The sequence below is a fragment of the Micromys minutus genome (genome assembly GCF_963924665.1).
Source record: "Micromys minutus genome assembly, chromosome: X".
Taxonomy (NCBI): domain Eukaryota; kingdom Metazoa; phylum Chordata; class Mammalia; order Rodentia; family Muridae; genus Micromys; species Micromys minutus.
This window is the reverse complement of record NC_137970.1, coordinates 76,403,268-76,424,978: the sequence shown is the minus strand read 5'-3', so window position 1 is coordinate 76,424,978 and position 21,711 is coordinate 76,403,268. Positions and strand designations below refer to the sequence as shown.

At 42.5% G+C, this 21,711-nt stretch overlaps 1 long non-coding RNA gene across 3 annotated transcripts; it reads left to right on the top strand.

The window, feature by feature from the left end:
- The first annotated feature begins 651 nt into the window (after positions 1–651).
- On the top strand, positions 652–20,263 carry LOC308415643. 3 transcript variants are annotated; one of them, XR_013974895.1, is made up of 6 exons: positions 652–895; positions 7,628–7,777; positions 11,391–11,470; positions 18,494–18,567; positions 19,060–19,149; positions 19,997–20,263. It is a non-coding gene; the product is annotated as an uncharacterized lncRNA (long non-coding RNA). The 3 variants fall into 3 exon arrangements; XR_013974894.1 differs by lacking the exon at positions 11,391–11,470; XR_013974896.1 differs by lacking the exons at positions 652–895; positions 11,391–11,470 and adding an exon at positions 3,735–3,885.
- Positions 20,264–21,711: the final 1,448 nt, after the last annotated feature.

Genomic DNA, 21,711 nt, shown 5'->3' with positions numbered 1-21,711 from the left:
ACAAAAACAATAAAATAGCCTCCTCATTTAAGGCTTGCAGTGAAGTCACACGGGGACCACAAAGTTGGGAAAGAGAGGGTAGAAAGAGTTTCACGTTCGAAGTGAACACATCGGAAAGGGCACACCTGGGCCAGATTTGGCCCAGCAGCTTAAATGGGTCACAATAAACTATCACATTGAGAAAATGAATTTCAACTTCCGAATAATTGGTAACTGTGCGTCAACCTCGAACAAGCAAGACAGGGACAGACCAGGCATTTTACATATTGGAGCATAAAAGATGCCTGGTTGTATAGAGTTACCCGCCATAGCATAAAAGATGCCTGATAGTATTGAGTTGGCCCGCCAATGCCTGTCAACTGGTGGGGGTGGGGCTTAAGCCGTGGTTGATGTGGGCCGGAGTAACGCTCCTCTTTATGGCGTCATGCGTGGTCCCGGAAAGATGCCACGAGCTTCTGGGAACGGCGACCTTCGCAGAGGATTCTGGGATCGGGCCCGGTGTTGCTACTGCCGCTACTGTTGCTGATGCTCCCGGAGACCCTGTGGCTGGGCCGGTCAGCATCAGGGAAGAGGACAAGGCGGGATGTCAGCAGCGGGTCTTTCCGGCTCAAGTTTAGAAACCTCCAGCTGCCAAAGACACAAAGACATGGGAACTGAAGTGAGGGGATTTGGGTCTGGGGGGTTGACTGAAAACGGACCAAACACCCGGCGACTGTTGATGACGCCATTAGAGGGGCGTATCGCTGTTTCCGGTGTGTTGGCCTCTGGGTTTGTTTTGTTTTGTTGTTTTAGGTTAGGGATCAGCGAAATACCAGGATGGACGCTAAAAGAGGAAGCAAGGATAAGAAATGGGCGAGAAACTGTTCCTGACCGGTATTCACACATCCTAGATCGTGTTCGTATGAAATTATCTGGTCCCTTCACACGTCTAGGTCATGTTCGTATGAAATTATCTGGGCCCTTCTTTGTTTTCAGATCCATTTTGTCTCTGTTGGTATGGTTGTTTTGAGTTACAAATTAACGAATACCACTCTTTCTGTGTTCCTTGGATTCCATAATCGACTGTCAGCTGGGGGGAAAGTAGGCTTTATATTTACACTTCATAGTCTAACAATTTCCATTTACATTTTAATTGAAACAAAGCACCGAGTTAACGATCTGGAGAGTGTCCTGGATAAAGGGTTGGCCGAGTGCTCTCTGATGGGACTGCTTTCACGTCTTTTGGACCGAAAATAAAGAAAACTTTTCCTCCAGGCATTTTCCTCGAGGCTTTTAGCTCCTGGTACAGCTATTTGGCCCTAGTGGGGAGTGGAGGTGGTCAAGTAATACTTAAGGCCAAAGTAATCTGTTGCTGGTGAGTGAATTTGCTATTCAAAAGCAGGACCCCTCTGGGAAAATCAGTCTTACCCTGAGGTCAGAATCCACTCTTGCACTTATAGTCTGTTTGTAATTTGATTAGGACATAACAGCACTCTGAGCATTTGAAATTCTTCTGTGCTAGTTCTTTGTTTAGTAAGCCAAGTCAGTTGAGCACATGTAATCCCAAACTCTTCCAAACCTTGAACTTTTAAAAGATTATGAACGGCCAGACATTTGATGCTTTATTAATGAGAGAAGCAAGGATGAAGCAGGTTAATGCACCTTACATTTTCCCCCCTGGCATCCTATATTTCTGGAGGACTTGTTTAGACAGACTGGTGCTTTACTAATAAGAGTTCTTTCATCCATTTTTTAAATGGGATGCTACCTAGAATGTAAATTTCTAACGATTCGAAGGAAACAGTACTGATCATAGATAGGACTATTCCTTGGAAAACTGTTGAGTTACCATTACTAGCCAACCTCTGTCTCACTTGTGTATCAGCATAATTATGAAGGTGGCCCAGCATGTTTCTAGACTACAACTTTATGCCATAGTGCCAAACATCTGAACACAGCCTGCAACAGAGGGTGTCATATAAACTTGAAAGTGTTACTGGAGGGCTTCAGTTCAAATTACCAAGTAGGGTTTCTCCTGACCAGGGTTAAAATGCTTCCTCACATTAACAAGAAAAAAACCATTTAGGTATATAGGACTACATTTCATCACAGTTTTAATTAAAAGTGAGGAAAGACCTTCCCAGTCTGTCTCCACCTTGTCCATAGCAGTAGTACATACAAATTATAGAAAAGATGATGCAAATATCAGGAACTGTATGTCCATAGGTTGAGTTTTAGACTCAGGTTACAAAAACTGGGTAATGGATCTTCTTTCCTGTACCAAGTCCAAGGTACCAGGGCCTTTGGGTTGATCCATTTCCACTACCCATGTGGTATTGTGGGAATCTTAATTCCTGGGGACACATATGGGGGGGGGAGCTGTAGGAAGCCCAGAACATTCCCAAATGAATTTTGTTTATATGTGACATGAAAAAAAATGTGTGTTTGGTCATGCATACTGTCATGCATACTGATACCTATGTGTGTCAAGAGTCAAACTTGTATCATTCCTTAAGTAGCATCTGTTGGGATTCTGTAAACCCACCCCTCAATTACCTGGCATAGCCAGGTATGCTCTGCCCCAGTGACCTGACACTAAAAGGGGCTGCTTTACCCTGCTTGACCCTGCTTGACCCTTCCTCTCTCTCTTGCTCTTTCAGCCTTGCTCTCTCCCCATCCCTCCTCTTCCCCTCCCCCCATCCATGTGCTCATGGCCGACCTCTACTCATCTATTCTCCCCCCCCCCCCGCCTCAACTACCCTCTTAACTCTCTCATAACTTGAATAAACTCTATTCTGTACTATACTGTTGTGTGGCTGGTCCCTCAGGGGGAAGGAATTCCCAACATGGGCCCCCCAGAGGCATCTTCCTTGCCCCCAGGCCTCGCTGAACCTCCATGGGCCATATGCCCCCCATTCTCTTTATCCTTCTAACATTGGTGCCCTGTGACTTTTCCTTTCACCATCCACCTTAATTTTGTTTGCTTGTTTGTTTCTTGATACAGGGTCTTATTATGTAACTCTGTCTGGTCTCAAACTTAAAAAGATCTGCCTGCTTCTGATTTAGGCATGCTCTAAAGGTGTTCATCACCACACCTCGGTAAGCCTTGCTTTTTAAGATAGGGTCTTCTTCAGGGCCCTGGAATTTCACCAGTTAAGGTAGACTGGCTATCCAGGAAGTTCCAGGGATTTGTTTTTCTGTACCCCCAGTGATAGGACCAGCACACACACTGTTTTTTCCAGTAAATACTGGGCATTGAATTCTGGTCCTCTTGCCTGTGTGGCAAGCACTTACTGAGTGACATAGAAACAGGCTACCATTACTAGAGACTGGTATCATATGCCTGTAATTTCAGCACCAGAGGAGCAGAGAAAGAAAGGTCAAATTAAAGGCAAAGGAGATCTTGCCTGAAACCAAACCAAACAAACAAAAATACAAATAAATCAACTATAATTCTACCAACAGTGATATTGATAACAATAGCAAAGACAACCAAAGGACAATGTTAAAGCTGAAAAGAAAGTCTTGCCAGTTGGAGGCTGCACTAGGAACTTGCCCAAATCATGAAGCCCTGAACTGTACAGCCCTTTGTCTTTTATGCCCCCCCCCCCAAACTATATCCTGATTGTCACACTTCAGATAGCAAGAAGCAGAACTACAGAAACCATAAAACTGGGTTATTGCATTCTTGGAACTGCCTGCTAGATCTTTAAAGGATGAAGTCTCTTTGTTCCCATTTTGGCAGGTGTTTGGGCCTCCTTGTTGGGTTTGAAGGTCAGAATGGAGCCTCTAACATGACATCAGTGGTGCTAAGGCCTGTTGGAAGTCCATTGAGGTTTTCTAATCATTTCGAAATGTTTTTCCCTGCTACTGTATGAGTTCCTTATAGCGTTATCAGACCTCTTAGTAAGTATATTTCAATTTTCTTACTCCCTGGATGTCGTGCCTCTATTTTTGTTTTCTTTGCTGTGCTGACGTGTCTTAATTTGGAATAATCCTGTTTTTATCCATAGTTATTTTTCTTGCTTTGGGGTTCACATCTAAAAATCTTTGTAGACAATGTTATACTGTTTTCTTCCTATTAGCTAATTGTTTTAGAGTTGAGAAGTGGGGCTTGAACAAACCCGATGGCTTTGCAGTGTTTTGACCTGTTTGGGACTATGAGCTAGAAAGGCAAGTATGGGTTTGAGGACAGGCGGGGATACATGTTGACTTCCTACCTAAAAATAAAACAACAACAACAACAAAAGGCACAAACATAATAGAATAGTGAGGATTCTATAGCAGAAACTAATGTTATGAAACATCTCTTCTGCTTAGGTATATGATGAAAATCAAGCAAAAAAAGCTGCAGCACCAGGGTTAATACATGAGCATAGCATATTGAAAGCTGGTGAGAACAACAATATCAATCACCCCCCACCCCTAGCTCCCAGGTACTAAAACACCAACCAATGAGAACACATGGAGAGACCCATGGCTCCCGTTGCTTATGTAACAGAGGACAGCATCTCTGTCATCAAAGGGAGAAGAGGCCTTTGGTCCAGTGAAGGCTCATTTTCCCAGTGTAGGGGAATGCCAAGGCACTGAGGTGGGAGAGGGAGGTTGGGAGAGGGAGCACCTTCATGGAGGCAATGGGAGGGGGAGGGGGATGGAAGAGGGGGGGAAAGGGGGTTAACATTTGAAATGTAATACCTAAAATATTCAATAAAAAGATTTTAAAAATAAAAATAAATCCTGATGAACTTAAAAAATAAAAAAGCAAGTGGGGGTCGAATCAGCAGCTAAAATAGTTCATAATATACTACTGTTCACTGAAGAGGAAAATGAATTCCCACTTCAGTGATGATAAATGTGTACCTCAACACAGATTTGGGGAAATATTAACAAATAAAAATGGGGCAGGCCAGGCATTTTTTAATGTTAAGAATAAAAGATGCCTGAGTTGAGGAACCATTTGGCTCACCAATGCCCGGGAACCCCCTCCAGCTCATGGTGACTAAAGTTGGAATGTGTGATGTGACTTCCTGGTTCTGTGTGTGTGGTGTGAACTTCTGGTTGGTAGCGGCATTCCCTGAGGCCTCTGTAAAAGCAGAGTTGCCGAAGAGAGGATGGGGTGGGACACAAGCAGCTGCCACCTGGGTGTGGAGACAAGGGAGCCAAAGTGAAAGGTGACTCAAAGGACAGAGGGGAAAGGGGACTAGCGATGCCGCACGTCAGTGTCTGGTGTGCTGATGGGATAGAAGCATTTTCACGTTGTCTTTGGGGAGCAGCTTGAAGGGTCTAAGGGAGGGTGGCAGTGGACAGATAAAGGGAAGAGCATCAAATGAGTAAGTGCTGGCCAGAATATACATATCTGCCTTGTGTCTAGATAGAATGAATTTAGTGCCCTGGTTTCCGAGTAGCAGACCGGCTGCTCTTGTTGTGTTTAAAGTCCTGGATGAGCCAAAGAAGTAACAGTTTAGTTTTGCTCTTTGCCGCTTACCAGTTGCAATCTGCTTTGTAGCAAGACATTAAAAATAATGGCTTGGAGGGCGATGCATGGTTTGGAGGGTCAGGAAGATGTCTGGGACAGAAACTTTAGTGTGGGACATAAACATATTTTGGGATTAAAATATGGTAAAACTTTCCCTTAGTTTCGGCAAATTTAGGTTTCTGTGTACTAACTTGGACTAATAGGATGTAACTTTTGTCTTAAAACAACTTAACTCTGGCCTACATATTAGCAGGACCCCCATAGAAGAATCTATTTTATTTGATGATAGAATAGCATTTCCTAGTTCATGGAGAACCTATAATCTCTAATCAGGAAAGCAAAACCGGAACTCAGGGATGAGCTTAGCTCACATGAAAATTTGAAATCATTCACAGTTTTTTTTTTTTCAAATTTGCAGCTGTGAACTGTGTGCCTGCCTCAAACTCTAACCACAATTTCACTTATTTTGAATAATCCTACCCCTCCTCTGTTCACTAGAGAAACAATGTAGTTCAGGTCCCCTGAGTTAGCACTTCTCAAATTTCTTTTTGCCTCCAATTGTACAGAGTGCTGGGTTGGTCAGTTGTAGGGTGGGTACCTGAATGTTAATTGCAAATAAATTCCTGAAAATGTCACCACTGTTCTCCTGATTTACTATACACAGCTGGAACCTGAAAATGTTACTAGGCCACAGCTGTAAGGCCTGATCTAGATGAGGACGGTCTTCCATATTAACATAAATTGCTAAAACCACATTTTATATAAATATAAATACATATATACACATAGATATGAACATGAATTTTTAAAGGGTGCCTTAAAAAATTATACATGTTGGTGTTTGTGTCTCTGTGGGGGTATGTGCACGTGAGTGCTAGCGCCCTTACAGGTCAGAGGGGTCAGAGCCTCTGGAGCTGAAGTTCCAGGCAGTTGTGAGTCACCTGATAAGGGTGCTGGAAACTGAGCTCAGGTCCTTTGGAAGGTCAGCGAGAGTTCTTAACTGCTGAGTCATTTCTTCAGCTCCCACGAGTTTTAGTCTACCTGTATTTTTGGCAGAATCTGGGGAATCAGAAGTTCTTAGTTTGTCTCACATTTTCCTCAGTGATGTTAAAAGAGAAAAAAAAAAGAAGATAAAATTCAATAAATGGGCATTTGTGGAATAAGCTGTGGATTCACTAATTAGAAGTAGATTAGTATTGCCCCTGGTGCTAGGGGAGAGGGACAGTTGGCTGTGGTTCATTTTCACTCCGAGAATGACATTTCCTTCAGTAATACTGATTCCTAGCTGTTATACAGGACCTCTGTAGGGATGGCTAGTCAGATATGGATGATAGCACACTAAAGAGGAAGGCACTGAAATACATTTTGTATTCACAGTGCACAGAAACTTTTGACTTTTTTTTACACTATTGTACATTGAAAAGTTGTGACACCGAATCACCAACCAGGCAGCATACACCAGCTGATGATATGAGGCCCCTAACACAAATACAGCAGAGGACTCTCAGGTCTGGGTTCAGTCAGAGATGAACCTAATCCTCAAGAGACTGGAGGCCCCAGGGAGTTTAGAGGTCTGGTGGGGTGGGGACATCCTCTTGGAGACTAGGGGACAGGGAGGAGATATAGATGTGGAACAGGAGGGTGGACCGGACCAGGAGGGGAATAAAATCTTAATTGTAAAGAAAGAGAAAAGTTGTGTTTGTATCTGGGGGTCACAGTATGTTATGTGTATGATACAGAATGACGAAATCAAGAGAACTAACTTCTCAGACACTGAAAATCCTGGTGTCTTCTGATAAGAACATTTGAAATGTTTCTTTAGCAGTTTTGAAACGTGTATCACCCTTATGTTGATAGTAATCCCCATTCATTGCAGTAATCTCAAAGATTCCTCCTGTCAGAAGCCCTTGGTCCAGCCAAGGCTCAATGCCCCAGTGTAGGGGAATGTCAGGGTGGGCAGGCAGGGGTGGGTGGGTGGGTGGGTGGAGGAGCACCCTCACAGCAGCAGGGATGGGATGGGGGGGTTATAGAGGGGAAAGTAGGAAAGGGGATAGCATTTGAAATGTAAATAAAATATATTCAATAAAAAGAGGGAGGGATTCCTCCAGTCTAACTGAAGAGTCAGCCTTCTTTGATTACCATCTTTCCTTTCTCTTTCTCCGTCCCCTGCAGGTACAGCAAACCTCTCTGCTACCAGGAATATGACTGGCTTAGAGAAGACTGAAATTTTGTCCTTCTGTACAGGCCTGCCTGTTTTCAATTTATACAAGTTTCTTCTATGCTGTTACAAGTGGAAGACTTTCCTTCTTTTGGTGTGGCAGGGTAAGTGCATATGAGCACACATGTGTCTGCATGGGACCCCATATACTACAGGCATAGATGCAGTGTTTGTTTTTATTTATCTTTACACTCAAGACTTATTCCCCTCCTGGTCCACCTTCCTACTGTTCCACATCCCATACCTCCTCCCAGCACCCCGTATCTCTATGAGGATGTCTACACCCCACATCTGACCCCACCAGACCTCTAAACTCCCTGGAGCCTCCAGTTTCTTGAGGTTTAGGTGCATCTTCTCTGACTAAACCCAGACCAGGCAGTCCTCTGCTGTATATGTGTTGGGGGTCTCATATCATCAGGTGTGTGCTGCCTGGTTGGTGATCCAGTGTCTGAGAGATCTCAGGGGTCCAGGTTAGTTGAGACTGCTGGTTCTCTTACAAGTTGGCCCTCCTCCTCAGCTTCCTCCAGCTTTTCCCTAATTCAACCACAGGGGTCAGCAGCTTCTGTTGGTTGGTTGGATACAAATATCTGCATCTGACTCTTTCAGCTGCTTGTTGGGTCTTTCAGAGGCAGTCATGATGGATCCCTTTTTGTGAGAGACCCATAGCCTCAGTAATGGTGTCAGGCCTTGGGGCCTCCCCTTGAGCTGGATCCCTTTTGGGATTTTCCCAGGATCTTCTTTTCCTCAGGCTCTTCTTCATTTCCATCCCTGCAGTTCTTTCAGACAGGAATAATTCTGGGTTAGAGTTTTGACTGTGTGATGGCAACCCCATCTCTCACTTGGTGCCCTGTCTTTCTGCTGGAGGTGGGCCCTACAAGTTTCCTCTCCCCACTGTAGGGCATTTTATCTAAGATCCCTCCCTTTGAGTCCTGAGGGTCTCTCTTCTTCCTGGTTTCTGGAAGGGTCATCCCAACATTCCTATCTCACCAGGTCACCTGCTTCCCTTCTTTCTGCTGGTCCTCAGGGCTTCAGTACTTTTCCCCATCCAATAGCTGAGCACATTTCCCTCCCCCATCCCCTTTCCCTCCCAGGTTCTTCCCTCTCTTCCTTGTTGCTTTCTTCTCCCTCCCAAGTGGGACTGAATCATCCTCACTTGGGCCCTCCAGCTTGTTGACCTTCTTGAGTTCTGTGGACTGTATCTTGGGTATTCTGTACTTTTTTTGACTAATATCCACATCTTAGTGAGTACGCACCATGCATGTCCTTTTGGGTCTGGGTTACCTCACTCAGGATGATATTTTCTAGTTCCATCCATTTGCCTACAAAACTCAGGATGTGCTCGTTCTTAATGGCTGAGTGGTATCAAATACTCTGACTACAGCCGAACTTCTGATATCCCTCATTATATGGCATCTTCTGGGGATCAGACTAAGTAGCAGTCAAATGCTCTGAATGCGGGGAATCCTCTGGTATGCCTCAAGATATAGCCTTTTCCAAGGAGCAGAGTAGCTAGCACTCTGCCCCAGCAGTAAGGGTCATGGGGAAGGTCCACTGCTTGTTTTGTATGTTGGGTTCCTCAAAAAGGAATCGTGTCCAGGAGGGTGTGGGGAGTCTAGTGAGCAGCAAATGTCTGGGAGAACAGGAAATTGGACACGTGTTTGAGAGCCTCCCTAGGTGTATGAAAAGGAGTATACAACTGCTAGGTGTGGAGACTGGGAAACCCATCTTCACAGAGAAGAGATGCTCAGATGATCAAGCTCCCTGTAAACTGGAAAGCACTCCAGGGTTATTAGAAGCTTTTGTGACCATTAGCAGCCATGTTGAGGTGGGCTTTGGTGATGGAGCTGCTTTAAGTCACTTGTATTCCTTGTATGTACCTTCTTACCCATATTGCTGATAGAAGCTCCAATAAAAGGTCGCTTGTTTCCCAAGCCTCACTTCGGTGTAGTGGTGAAGTTACTGTAGTGGTGAAGTTACTGTTGTAACTTCCCTTTCTGAGGTCACTAGACATGTGGATGTGTTTCCTTAGTAAAAAACTCTGGTTGTAAAATGTAAAAGTGTCTCACATCATTTTTCAGGCCATATATACAATTTTGTTCTTTAGATAGTGTCTCTTACTGGTCTGGAACCCTGCCTTCCTGCAGGATGACCCCAAAGGATCTGCCCATCTTTACCTCACTAGCCCTGGGCCAGTATTATAAAAAAAAGATTTGTTTTTATTTTATGTGTATGAATGTTCTGTAAATGTTCTGTGTACAGGATGCATGCCTGGACGTTGAAGAGGAGGGCTTCAGAGTTATAGTCAGTTGTGATCCACCATGTGCTCTGTACTGCTGAAGCATCTCTCCAACCCCATGGGCAGCAATTTTCTGTGTGTGTGTCCAAATGCGTGTTCACTCTAGAGGTAGTGGGACCTGGGAGAATGGAACCAATAAATGAGGCAGACTAAAGTCTCAGGCAATAGCTAACTTTATTCAGAGCATGAAACAATGTATGCTTTAAGGGGTAAGAAAGGTCACATGAGTACTGCTCTCATGAGTTCAAAATGTTTACAATCACTACTACAAGCCACATGTGGCAAACAACATGTTTTTCCATAGACACATTAAAGGATCGTTTAAACATTTAATTGGATAACAGCTGCAAGTACTAATGAGTAATCTAGTGTAAACTCAGCCCTATCTGCTACAACTAGGAGGTGCATGAAAGCACATTCCAGGAACAATTTGTTTTCTTGGAGTGTTCTCACTAGCACTCAGTAGTCTCCTCACATGACTGCATTCCTGGGCCCTGTTCTGTTGTAAGTGTGCAAGTGTGTGTGTGAGTGCATGCATGCACACACACATATGCATCATATGGAGGTCAGATATTGATTTGGGGTATCTTTAATATCATATATTTTGAGACAGACTCACACACTGAATAAGGAGGTCATGATTCACTTAGTCTGGCTGGCCAGCACTCCCTAGGCCTTCTGTTCTGCTTCTCCAAGGTGGGATTACAGGTTACCCTTCTAGGAGTTTTATGTGGATTTTAGGGGTTGAATTTAGATCTTCATGCTTACCAGACAAGTACTTTACAGATTGAGACCTTGCTATAGTTCCCTGGCCCAGTCTTTTGTACTTGGGTTCTGGGGAGAACATTAAATTTCTTGTTCTTGCAGTGCAGTGGTTTTATGACCTTTATCACTTCAGCAACTGAGCAACCCAGTTTCAGAATTGACTTCTTTTTGAAGGCTATCAGGCATTCCGTTGTGTATACATAAACAATTTTCTTCGTTCATCCATCAGCTGACAAATGATTAATTTTGCCATCTTTATAGTACTTAAGTCAGTATTGGCATATATACCTTCCCGTCCAGTTACCAAATTTCATATCATTTGCATATCAAAAATTTCAGGCTGGGGACTTAGCTCAGTGGTAGAACCTTTACCTGACATGTGTCTACATTCAGATTCTATTCATCAAAAGCACAATCAAAATGGGATTTACATAATACAGTGCAGTAATCTTTTCCTTTATTTTAGTTTTTTAAAAAAATAACAATTATTAAGGGAAGTTCTAATTTTCCTATAATCTGCATGAGTTTCTTAGTCCATAAATTGTCCAACATTTACTGTGTCTGATTTTTCCCTATAATCTGCATGAGTTCCCTACTTTATAAATTCTCCAACACTTATCTGTAAATGATTTTTTTCTCTCTATCAAACTCTTCAGCTACCCCATCTTCACCTATCCAGAGGAGTTTTGATTTGATGGAGCCCTGTAGATTGGTTGATGCCCTTACTCCTTTTAGGGTAAGGTCAAAACAACTCCTTACAAGTGATCTGTAATTTTCTGACTCTGTTTATGTCTAGCATTTTTACATTGTTCGCCTTATATAACAAAGTGAATTTGTCCATGTTGTTCATTATTGTATGCTTTGGATTGTAATGCTAAGATTGTCTTTCTAAATTAAGAAAAAGTGATCTTGTGCCATTATGGGTTTCTTTCGTAGTTTGTGCTCAAAGGGAAGAGCACAAAATACCAGTTTTGTATTAAAATCCCCTGTGAGTTTCTATTTACAGTAGTTGTACTCAACCCATCATTGAGAACAAAGGGGTCATCTACTTTCTGGTAATAAACTACATGTAAAGTAAGAATCAGACAGACAGATTACCTGGCCAAGAAACCCTATTAGGAGTCAGTATTTAGAAAGCCATGTAGGGAGTTTTGTTTTCAACCCTGCTGAAGATCTCCCCGCCATAGAAGACAAAAATCACTGTAAGGAGTCAAAAGCAGCTCAGAACTATTGCTGTGGCTACCTTTCATTTAAAGCCTCCTTTTCGAGACTGGTCCTTAATAGTCTCCTGGAAAATGACAGATAATTACATCTGCCTTTTACATCCTCTTGCCAACCAGAAAATGGTCAGAACAAATTATCAGAAATTCCATTTAGCTGCCTTCTTTTCAGGCTGCCTCCCAGATCATTGTCCAGGCAAGTTATAAAACAAAGGAAAGCCCAGATAAAACAGACACAACAAATAAAAGCAAAGAAATCCATGGATCCAGGCACGGCACAGTGGTACAGTAGAGTAATATAAACACTCAGAAGGAGCAGGTCTCCATGCGCTACCTTCTAGTTCCCACCCAGTTCAGTGAGGAGCAAGTGGTGCTGATGGGTAAAATTTTAAATGAAAGAAATGAGACAACATTAAAAAGAGAAAAACAGGTAACCAACAAAGCAATTAAGAAGGGCTGCAGTGGCATATGCCTGTTGTCTCAGTACCTGGACTACCTGTTTTGAGTCCAGCCTAGGCTAAAGAGTGAATCTTAGGGTTGCTAGAACTACACAGTGAGTTGCTATATAGCAAATACTCTGCTTCTCCCAATTCACATGCTTACCTAGGGACAGATTGGCCAATCAGTTCCAGAATCTGTGCTTTAATATGTCTGTGATTACGACGAGGTATGCAGTGAAAATCTAGTAGTAACCTGAAGAGGCTCCTGACTTACATAGGAATCTTGCCGTTTACATTGTCCTGTTTGTAATCTCATTAAACAGAGACAATCAGAACACAAAGAGTAAGAATAAATATGTTACTTATTATTTGTATGGTAATTCTTTGTTCTACCCAGATTCCAAGCTTGGTAACAAGGAAAGTGCCTCAAAGACTGCTGTCTGGCATTTTGGCAGGTGGAAGCATGAGTTCTTGGGTACCTAGTTTGCTAACCCTACAAATAGCTCTTAAGTGGTCAAAGAAAGTGGAGTTCTTTGTCCCTTGGTTCCAGCTAGCTTAATTAAAGCATTCAAATAGGCATATGTGTTGGGATTCCTCAGTCTTTAAAACAATAATGTGTGTGATCATGTGCATGCCATGGTAGAGGTCAGAGGACAGGTTGCTGGACTTGATTTGTTTTTTCTTTCATCACAAGTCCTGGGGATCAAACTTAGGTTGCCAAGTTGAGCCACATCACCGGTCTTCTGCGCTGCCTAGTGCTTTATAAAATCAGTACTATTGCAAGCATTTTAAGTCGGTGGTTCTCAAATGCTCCAGGCTTCTACAAAGCCAGTTAAAGCATAGGCCACTGGGTTCCCTACAGAGGGAAATGCTAATACTGCTAAGTGTAGGAGCATACTAAGAAATGTTATCTAAACCAACCTGAGCTAAGTTAATTGTTTTCTTGATATCCAGTTTCTTGAGTTCTTTATACCTTTTCGATATTAGCCCACTGTCAGATGTGGAGTTGGTGAAGATCTTTTCCCAATCTGTAGGCTGCTGTTTTGTCCTAGTGATGATGTCGTTTGCCTTACAGAAGTTGATTTTCAGTTTTATGAGGTCCCAGTTATCAATTGTTGATCTTTGTTTCTGTGCTGTTGATATTCTGTTCAGGACGTTGTCTCCTATACCAATGCACTCAAGAGTATTTCCCACTTTCTCTTCCATTTGAGTTAGTTTATCTGGTTTTATGTTGAAATCTTTGATGCATTTGGAGGTGAGCTTTGTGCATGGTGTAAGTATGGATCTATTTGTGTTCTCCTATATGTTGTCATCTAGTTAGACCAGCACTGTAGAAGATGCTGTGTTTTTTTCAGTGTGTATTTCTGGCAGTGCTTCTTCCCTCCATACTTTTCTCGATTTTTAAGCTGGTCTCAGAAAGATTCAGTCAAGCAAGTTAATATAGCCACTATGCAACACATTTAGTTTACCTGATATGAACACTGGAAATATACTCACAGTAATTTTCGACGTTCAACACTCTCTTATTACCATAGTGATTATACTGATAGATCTCAAAATTTTTTCCTCTGGGACTGGAGAGATGGCTCAGCAGTTAAAACACTGGATGCTCTTGCAGAGGATCCAGGTTCGATTTCCCAGCTCCCACAACAGAGCTCTCAGCTGTCTGTAATACCTGTTGCAGGGGATCCAGTGCCCTCTTCTGGCCTTTACAGGTACCAAACACGAGGTGTACGGACTTAGAGGCAGTCAAAGCACTCCACCCCCCCACACAAAATAATTAAGTGAAACTAATTTTTAAAAATCATTTTTCCTATCTAATTCAAACTTTTCATATTTGACCACCACCTTCATCTTCTACTTCCCAATCACCTCCACTCTACTTTTTGTCTATGACTGTAATGGATTTAGATCACACAAAGGTAAGAACAAGCAGTATTTGCATTTCTCTAAAAGCCTGGCTTGGTTCACTTCATGTAGGAAGTATCTGTAAATGTTGTGCCTTGTATCAAGTCCCTTTTCCTTTGAGACACAGTCCCACTATATAAATATATATTTCTAAAATCGTCTGTAGGGATCAGGTTTGCCTCTGACTCCCAGAGATCCTTCTGCCTCTGTTTCCCACGTGCTGGGACTAAAGGCCGTGAAACCACACCCTGCTCTGTCTCAGCTCCAGAAGAAGAGACTTTGAGTTCAAAACAAGTAGAAAGTTTCACACCACTGTGCTTTAAACTTTTTTTAATTAATCAAATTTTTTAAATTAAAATTTTAAATCAATTAATTAAATTTAATAAAAAACCCCATACAGGTGAGATTGTCTACCTTAGGCTTACTCATTTTACAACCTCTGTAATCCTTACACTTTGAATAATTCAAGAGGCAGGAGCCAGCAAGTATGGCTACTTGGGCAGATGGGTGGGTGATTCACTCAGCAAGGATTTTTGCCCGAGTTGTTTTTAAATACGTCAGAGCTCTTTTCCAATAGTTGTTATCTGGTTTAGCTTGCCCACCTGGCTGAATCACACTTTTCCTGATAAGACCACAGGGGATGCAATTACCGGTCAGGACTTAATGACAGCTGTGACCTTGCTGCAGTTCAGGAACAGTCCCTAAAGATAGATGCCTGGTGAGGATTTGTGCTTTGGGGATCGGCCTAATGTCCACTCAATCCTGACAAAAAGGAACGCACATCCTAGCGCGGTAATTTTTGCTTATCTCAAACGGACCTGGTAAGAACAATACTCACCTCTGAGGAATTTTGGAGCAGTTCCTCCCTGAGCTAAGTTTTTCTTTCTGTAGTTTAATGTTTCCTAAGCAAATTGATTAGTGTGTGTCCTTTCTAACATTGAATCTATCACCGAACTTCTGTATCAGTCTCCTGGGTAAGAATTGTTGGTGTGCAACCATGGGGACCCTAGTTCAAAACCCTAGCACCCAACAAGAAGATCCACGTAGACATGCTGCCAGCCAGCCTGGCCCCAGATTTAATGAGACACTCCATCTCAAGAGAACAATATCCAAAGTGAAGAACAGGACATTCTAAATCCTCCTCTGGTCCCCTTCTTCAGCACAAAGTTTAAAAAGATTCCAAAGTTAAACCCTACTTATGTAGGGATGCGGCAACTGTTCATGGAGGCCAGAGGAGGATTTAGAATTTAGAATTAGGCCTTTCCCCAAAGCACGTATCTTCACCAGGCATCTATCTTTAGGGACTGTCCCTGAACTGCTGCAGGGTCATAGCCCGTCATTAAGTTCTGGCCGGTAATTGCATCCCCTGTAGGCAGGAAGAACTGGGCCCTGGGAGTAGGGAGGGTGGAGGGCCAAGGCGGAAGAGATTAAATCAGTAGAAGAGTTCCAGACTCTTCTACTGTCAATCTTCCAACATCCTAAGGCTTGAATTAGAACCCCAGTCGATGTCCAGGTCTAAGTAGTGAAATACGTAGGCATGATGAAAAGCAGCAACACAAGCTGCTGTGAAGAGCTAAGGCGTTCCTTGTTTCCAGGTCCAAACGAAAGCTTACGGCTTGCAGAGTAAAGGTCCTGATAGCTCCTGTCTTTAACAATAGTCACAGACCCTTGGTTCTGTGAAGGCTCATTTCCCCAGTGTAGGGGAATGCCAGGGTGTTAAGGTGGGAGTGGGGGCATCTTCGTAGAAGCAGGGAGAGGGGGATACATTTGAAGTGTAAATACATAAAATATCTAATTTAAAAAAAAATAAAAAGAGAAAGAGAGACCCTAAATACAAAACATTCATCACAGCAGTTCCTAGGTAGGCCACCGGAGGGAGCGCTTCTCTCTAACAAGGTGGAATTGTTTCCAAGCCATCTAGAGTTGACCGCAAATCAAAATTCTCCCAGGTTTGCTTTATCTCCCTCACATTGACAGTCTATGGAACTAGGTGTGCGTTGGGCAGAGGATTAGTGCAGAGAGGAGAAATCAGCACCAGAGGAAGTGGGAGATGACTCACCATGCCACAGGCTGACACAACATCGAAAGGGCCACCCCACACTAAAACTGCCTTGGCTGGGGCTGTGCCTTCAGAAGCTAGAGCAGTCACCTAGAATCACTGTGGAGTTTCCTCAGTAAATCTGTGGAATATGCAGAATAGCAATTCTGGTATACAGGCAGCCAGGAAACACAGAAGAAGAGTTCAGCAACTTCCGCTTAAAGGGTCAGGGGTCTTGCCACTGGTGTCTTTGCTTATGGAAGGGAAATGAACATCAGAAGGAATGCTCATAATCAGAACTTAGCCTGGTGTGATAACACCTTTTGGCCCAGAACTCCAGGGACTGAGGTAATAGATTCATGAACTCTAGAACAGACAGGGGAGATATGGAATCCCCACCCCCAATCAGTATCACTTATGAGCAGTTCTTCAAATGTCTATTGACCATATGTATGTATGTCTCTCTCTAAGAAATATCTATTGAAATCTGTTCACTATTAAATTGGCTCATTTATTTCATTGCAACTGATGTGTCTGTTTGTTTTTCTGTGCAGACCTGGCTCTCACTCTGTAGAACAGGTTATCCTTAAACTCAAGAGATCTACCAACCTCTGCCTCCTGAGTGCTGGGATTAAGGGCATGTGCCACAGCTACCCAGTGCAGTCAAGTTCTTTATGGATTTTAGCACTAGCCTTTAATTTGATGTATGGGTTATAGAAACTTCCTCGTGACCCCAGGTTGCCTCCTTACCCAGGTCTCTTGGCTACTCCTGGCCTCCTTGTTGCTTTTTTGGCTGAGTTTCCTCCTCAAATTGATTGTATAGACCAATGTCATTTTCTTTTATTCCTGTACTTTTCTTAGGTCTCTTTTTCAGTTGTTGTTTTGTTTGACTAAAACAGGGTTGTTCCTTTTGTCCTTTAGTGTATGCTTTGATGGTAGAGCAAAGTTGATCTTAAATTAAAGGAGCTTTCCTTCAAGTTTGCCTAAAACCATACACGTTTAAAATGACAAATTACCCATTTCCAACGAAAATTCCTATCTGAGTTATACTCACAGTGGTAATGATTTACAGTGGGACTCCTGTTCCTACTTGTGTCATCAAGAATATGAAAGGGGTGGTTCTAATTTCTGGTAAATTATGTCAAAAATACATTTGTAACAGTACTTGACAGAGAAAGCTTAATTTTAAGATGAATTATCATCAGAAGTTATAGTCACTGTTTTAAACTCAGGGTTACAGAATCAGAAGTGCAATTGCAGCCAATTTTTTTTTATTTCTGGTCTCCTTTCACAGATTAGCCTTAAACAGTTTCTAGAAGGAGTCCATGCAGTTACAGCCATCTGTGAACCCTCCCCCCCCAACCTGTAAATGGTCCTTTCTTTAAGTATAGGCTCCCTTTAGGCTCCCTAACAGATCTCTCCCCAGATTACAAAACAAATTAAATCCAGCCCCCAGGACATAAATAACACCAGCACATCCAAACTGACCTAGGTGGGTCTGTTCTGTCCTTGCCCAGGCGGAGGTGGGGGGTTGGTAAGAGCTAAAAACCTAACCAGAAAGGCCAGGTTGGGAGTGAGGCCACTGTAGAAGAGCTCTAAAATCTAAAAGTAGGAGAAAGACTTACTTTCCTGTTCAGGTAACTGGGGCCCCTTGGGGCCTATGGCTGAGTCTTCATGTGTATAGTTCCTGACCTTTTGCCTCATCTTTTCAAAATGTTGTTTCCATGATTTGTACTTAAGTTTGGGCCTTATACCTGCTAGGCAAGCACTCTACCACTGAGCAGTAAGTACTTCCAACCCTTGACTGATCTTGCCTGTAAGTTGTAACACAGTTAAGTGCAAGGCAGAGGCATGGAGAATGTCTCCTCAGCTTTGGCCAAAATTCTATATAAATTAATTTGCCAGTTTTATACAGATGAAGTTTTGTATTAATAATACATGCAAGCATTTGGGCCCAAAGCCAGGCCTTACAGCTGGAAGATTTATTGACTGGGTGGACAGTAGGTTGGAGGTTTTATAATCCTAAGGTATGCAGTAACCTCATTACAAGCAAGTCAGTAGGACACACACACACACACACACACACCCACACACCCCTCTAGAAAGGTAATAAAATGCCCATCATGAGTAATCCGATGTCCTTTTTTCCCCAGGTGCTGATTTCTCCTCTCTGCATTAATCCTCTGCCTAACGCACATCTTTTCCCATAGGCTGTCTGGGTGAGGAGGTAAAGCAAATTCTAGAGAAGTTTTGATTTTGCATCACTTTCACTTAAAATCTGCCTCCCCCCCCCCCCGTGTGTGTGTGTGTGTGTGTGTGCATGTGTGTGCATGTGTGTGCATGTGTGTGTTCGAGAGCGTGTTGGAGGCAAGATCTTTCGATATAGCAGACTGGCCTATACTAACCGTATCTCCGATTCCGCCTTCCCAGTGCTGGAATTATACCACACTCCACTTCAGTTCACTTTCAAATTCTCTTTAATTTGTATATGTCAATAGCTTTTATGGGAGCTTCATTATTTCTGTTAATAAGAATAGATTCCTAGTACATTGTTGGATTATTTAGCTAGTGAGCACTCAAAGATATCAGCTACAGAATACTACTACCAATAGACCTCATGATGATAAGCCACATAGTGTCTCTTGTTTCATGCATTGTAAAAGCTCATGTCAGTTTCTAAGCTTACAGAGATGTATAATCGTGCTTTCTTCTTTTCCAGGTAGATAACCAGAGGCATCAACAGGTAGTTTTCACAATGTGTAAGGTTTTCGAGAGTGACCAGGGGATGGAAATACTGGACTAAGGAATGGTAAAAAGCCACAAATATCAGTGTTTTTAACCATTGTTTAATTTCCTTGATTATTGTATTATATTAAGCTGTGTGTGTGTGTGTGTGTGTGTGTGTGTGTGTGTTTGCACTCACAGTGCTAGAGATTAGCCTACTCCATAGTGCCTGCTAGGCAAGTCCGTCATTACCAATATATCATTACAAATCAATCATTGCTGTTTGGGGAAGGTTATTATTCTGCTATTTAGAAAGCACCTATGCATAGACTTTATTCTGTTTAGGGTACAATCAATTTGTATATGAAATAATAACCTTGCTATGTGTGGATGTTGAGTCAGAACTTAGCAGTAGTCAGGATTTCAACGAATAAAAAATGTAGTGTGGTTTCTTCTTATGTCTTGAGAATTTAGATGAGGTAAACTGTGTTTGTGAGCAGACTATTGGATGAATACCATTGGCCCCGGGTAAGACCATGTGCTTTGCTCTTCACAAATAACTTCTTTATCTGTGGACATGGAAGTACATCTGAGCCATCCCATAAACCCCATAGATAAATAATTTCTACCCTCAACTATAAGTATTAGTTTTGATCCCCAGGAAACTCTAAGATATGAGGAAGAATGTGATTAACTTGCCCTTCCAGAATTTTCCAAGTGTGGCCAGAGTTCTCAGAATTAAATGTGGAGACACTGAATGAAACAGTGCTAAGTTACCACCAGGTGGCGAACTTGCATATGGATTTAAGCAGCACAGGCCAAAACCAGCCTCCTTCCAGCCTAGACAATAGGTTTATATCTGTATCTGGTTTTCTGTCAAGGCTACAAAGGTCAGGTGGTGATTTTCTTTCTCTTGATCTCCTTGGTTTTAGAACACTTCCATTCCTGCCCAAGGCTGCCGTGGGAGCCATGCAGTGCTGAACCTGCTGTGTCATCCCCGGGTAGAAGAGAGGACCTATGCAGAGTGCTCCTGCTTCTGCAGCGGTGGGGATTCTTGTTCCTTCATCACTGGTCATCCCTGCATTTGCCACCCTAGGAACAGACTTAAAGGATGAAGAGAAAGGCAAAACTAACATTTTTTTTTGAGACACCAGCTTCTCTAATTAGAAATAGAGTATTAAAACTTACCTTAATTGCTATAAAAATATGAAAGCCTGAAAGATTAATTTGTTGTTTTGTCTATCACTTTAACTTAGCAATTATTTATTAGGCATTGCCAGTATTATTTCAGGTATAACTGCCCTAGGTCCTCAGCCCTGTATTATTTCTAGGCAACTTGAAGGTAACATTCATTGAAGAGTACTTTCTTCCATAGTGTTAGAAGACACATTTCAAATAGCAATACTGATAGGAAACTTAAAATCCAGAGTATTATAATCAAATATCTGGCCAGTGTTCAGACTTAACTTGGTTGTGTCATTAAAAAAAAGGTTACAGTTGGTTTATTCAAATCACGATCCAGACAAGGATTATACGCTGGATTCACTTTAAGTGTGAACGATGAGGCATTTTATGTAGAGGAAAGCAGAGTAAAATACTCCGCTGAATCAGTTAGTCCTCCTGTTTAGGAAGCCATAATCTTTGTCCTCAAGGAGTTTGTCTTGGGTTTCTGTAACGCTCTATGAGTATATCCGTCACTAGCCCTGTGTTAGTGTGTGTTTATGCATGAGTCCTCTCAGATTGTTGATTCGTTTAAAGGCAGGGAACAGTTCATCGTCAACACTGCACTTCTTATACCTAGCACAGTTACTGGTACACAGAAGGAAGCAGCAGTCTTTTCCTAAACTTGGGAGTGGGAGCCAGTGAAATCTTTATAGTATGGCTATGCCATGATAAGGTTGTCACTGGAGGCAGATAAAGGTTGCTAATTGTTTTGGAAATATGGACGACTGTAAGCAGGGAGGAGCCTATTGTAGAGTTCACACTAGTGAGGTTGAAGGTTAGAACTAGGGTGCTGCAGTGAATATTAAGAGAAGACCTAGGGCTGGAGAGATGGCTCAGCGGGTAAGAGCACTGACTGCTCTTCCAGAGGTCCTGAGTTCAAGTCCCAGCAACCACATGGTGGCTCACAACTACCATATGGGAACCTGGTGCCCTCTTCTGGTGTGTCTGAACACAGCAGCAGTGCATTCATACATATTAAATGAATGAATGAATGAATGAATGAATGAATGAATGAATGAATAAGAAAGGACCGAATGGGGAGTTACTGACAGGGCAATTTGCACAATTTGGGAACCTTTTCTATGTGGAGAGTGCAGAGCTTCATGCTTGGGTAATAAGAACATCCTTTGAAGAATCCAGGTGAGATAGAAAAGCAGGTTTGGGGTAGGGGAAATCAGTTCAGTTTGGGCCATGCTAAAGTTGACATGACTACTAGGAAGTTTTCATTTATCAGGATTTGGGAGATTAAAACTTAAGACAAAAATTAGGAGTGAAAATCGGGGCATCCTAAGGACATAGATGGAGCTTAAAATTATCCACCATCATTCACAGACAGAATATGTAATGAAACAGGACATGAGACTTTAAGAAACTCTTACATTTATCAAGTAATGGAAGAATGAGAAGCCCAAGAGGAAGATGG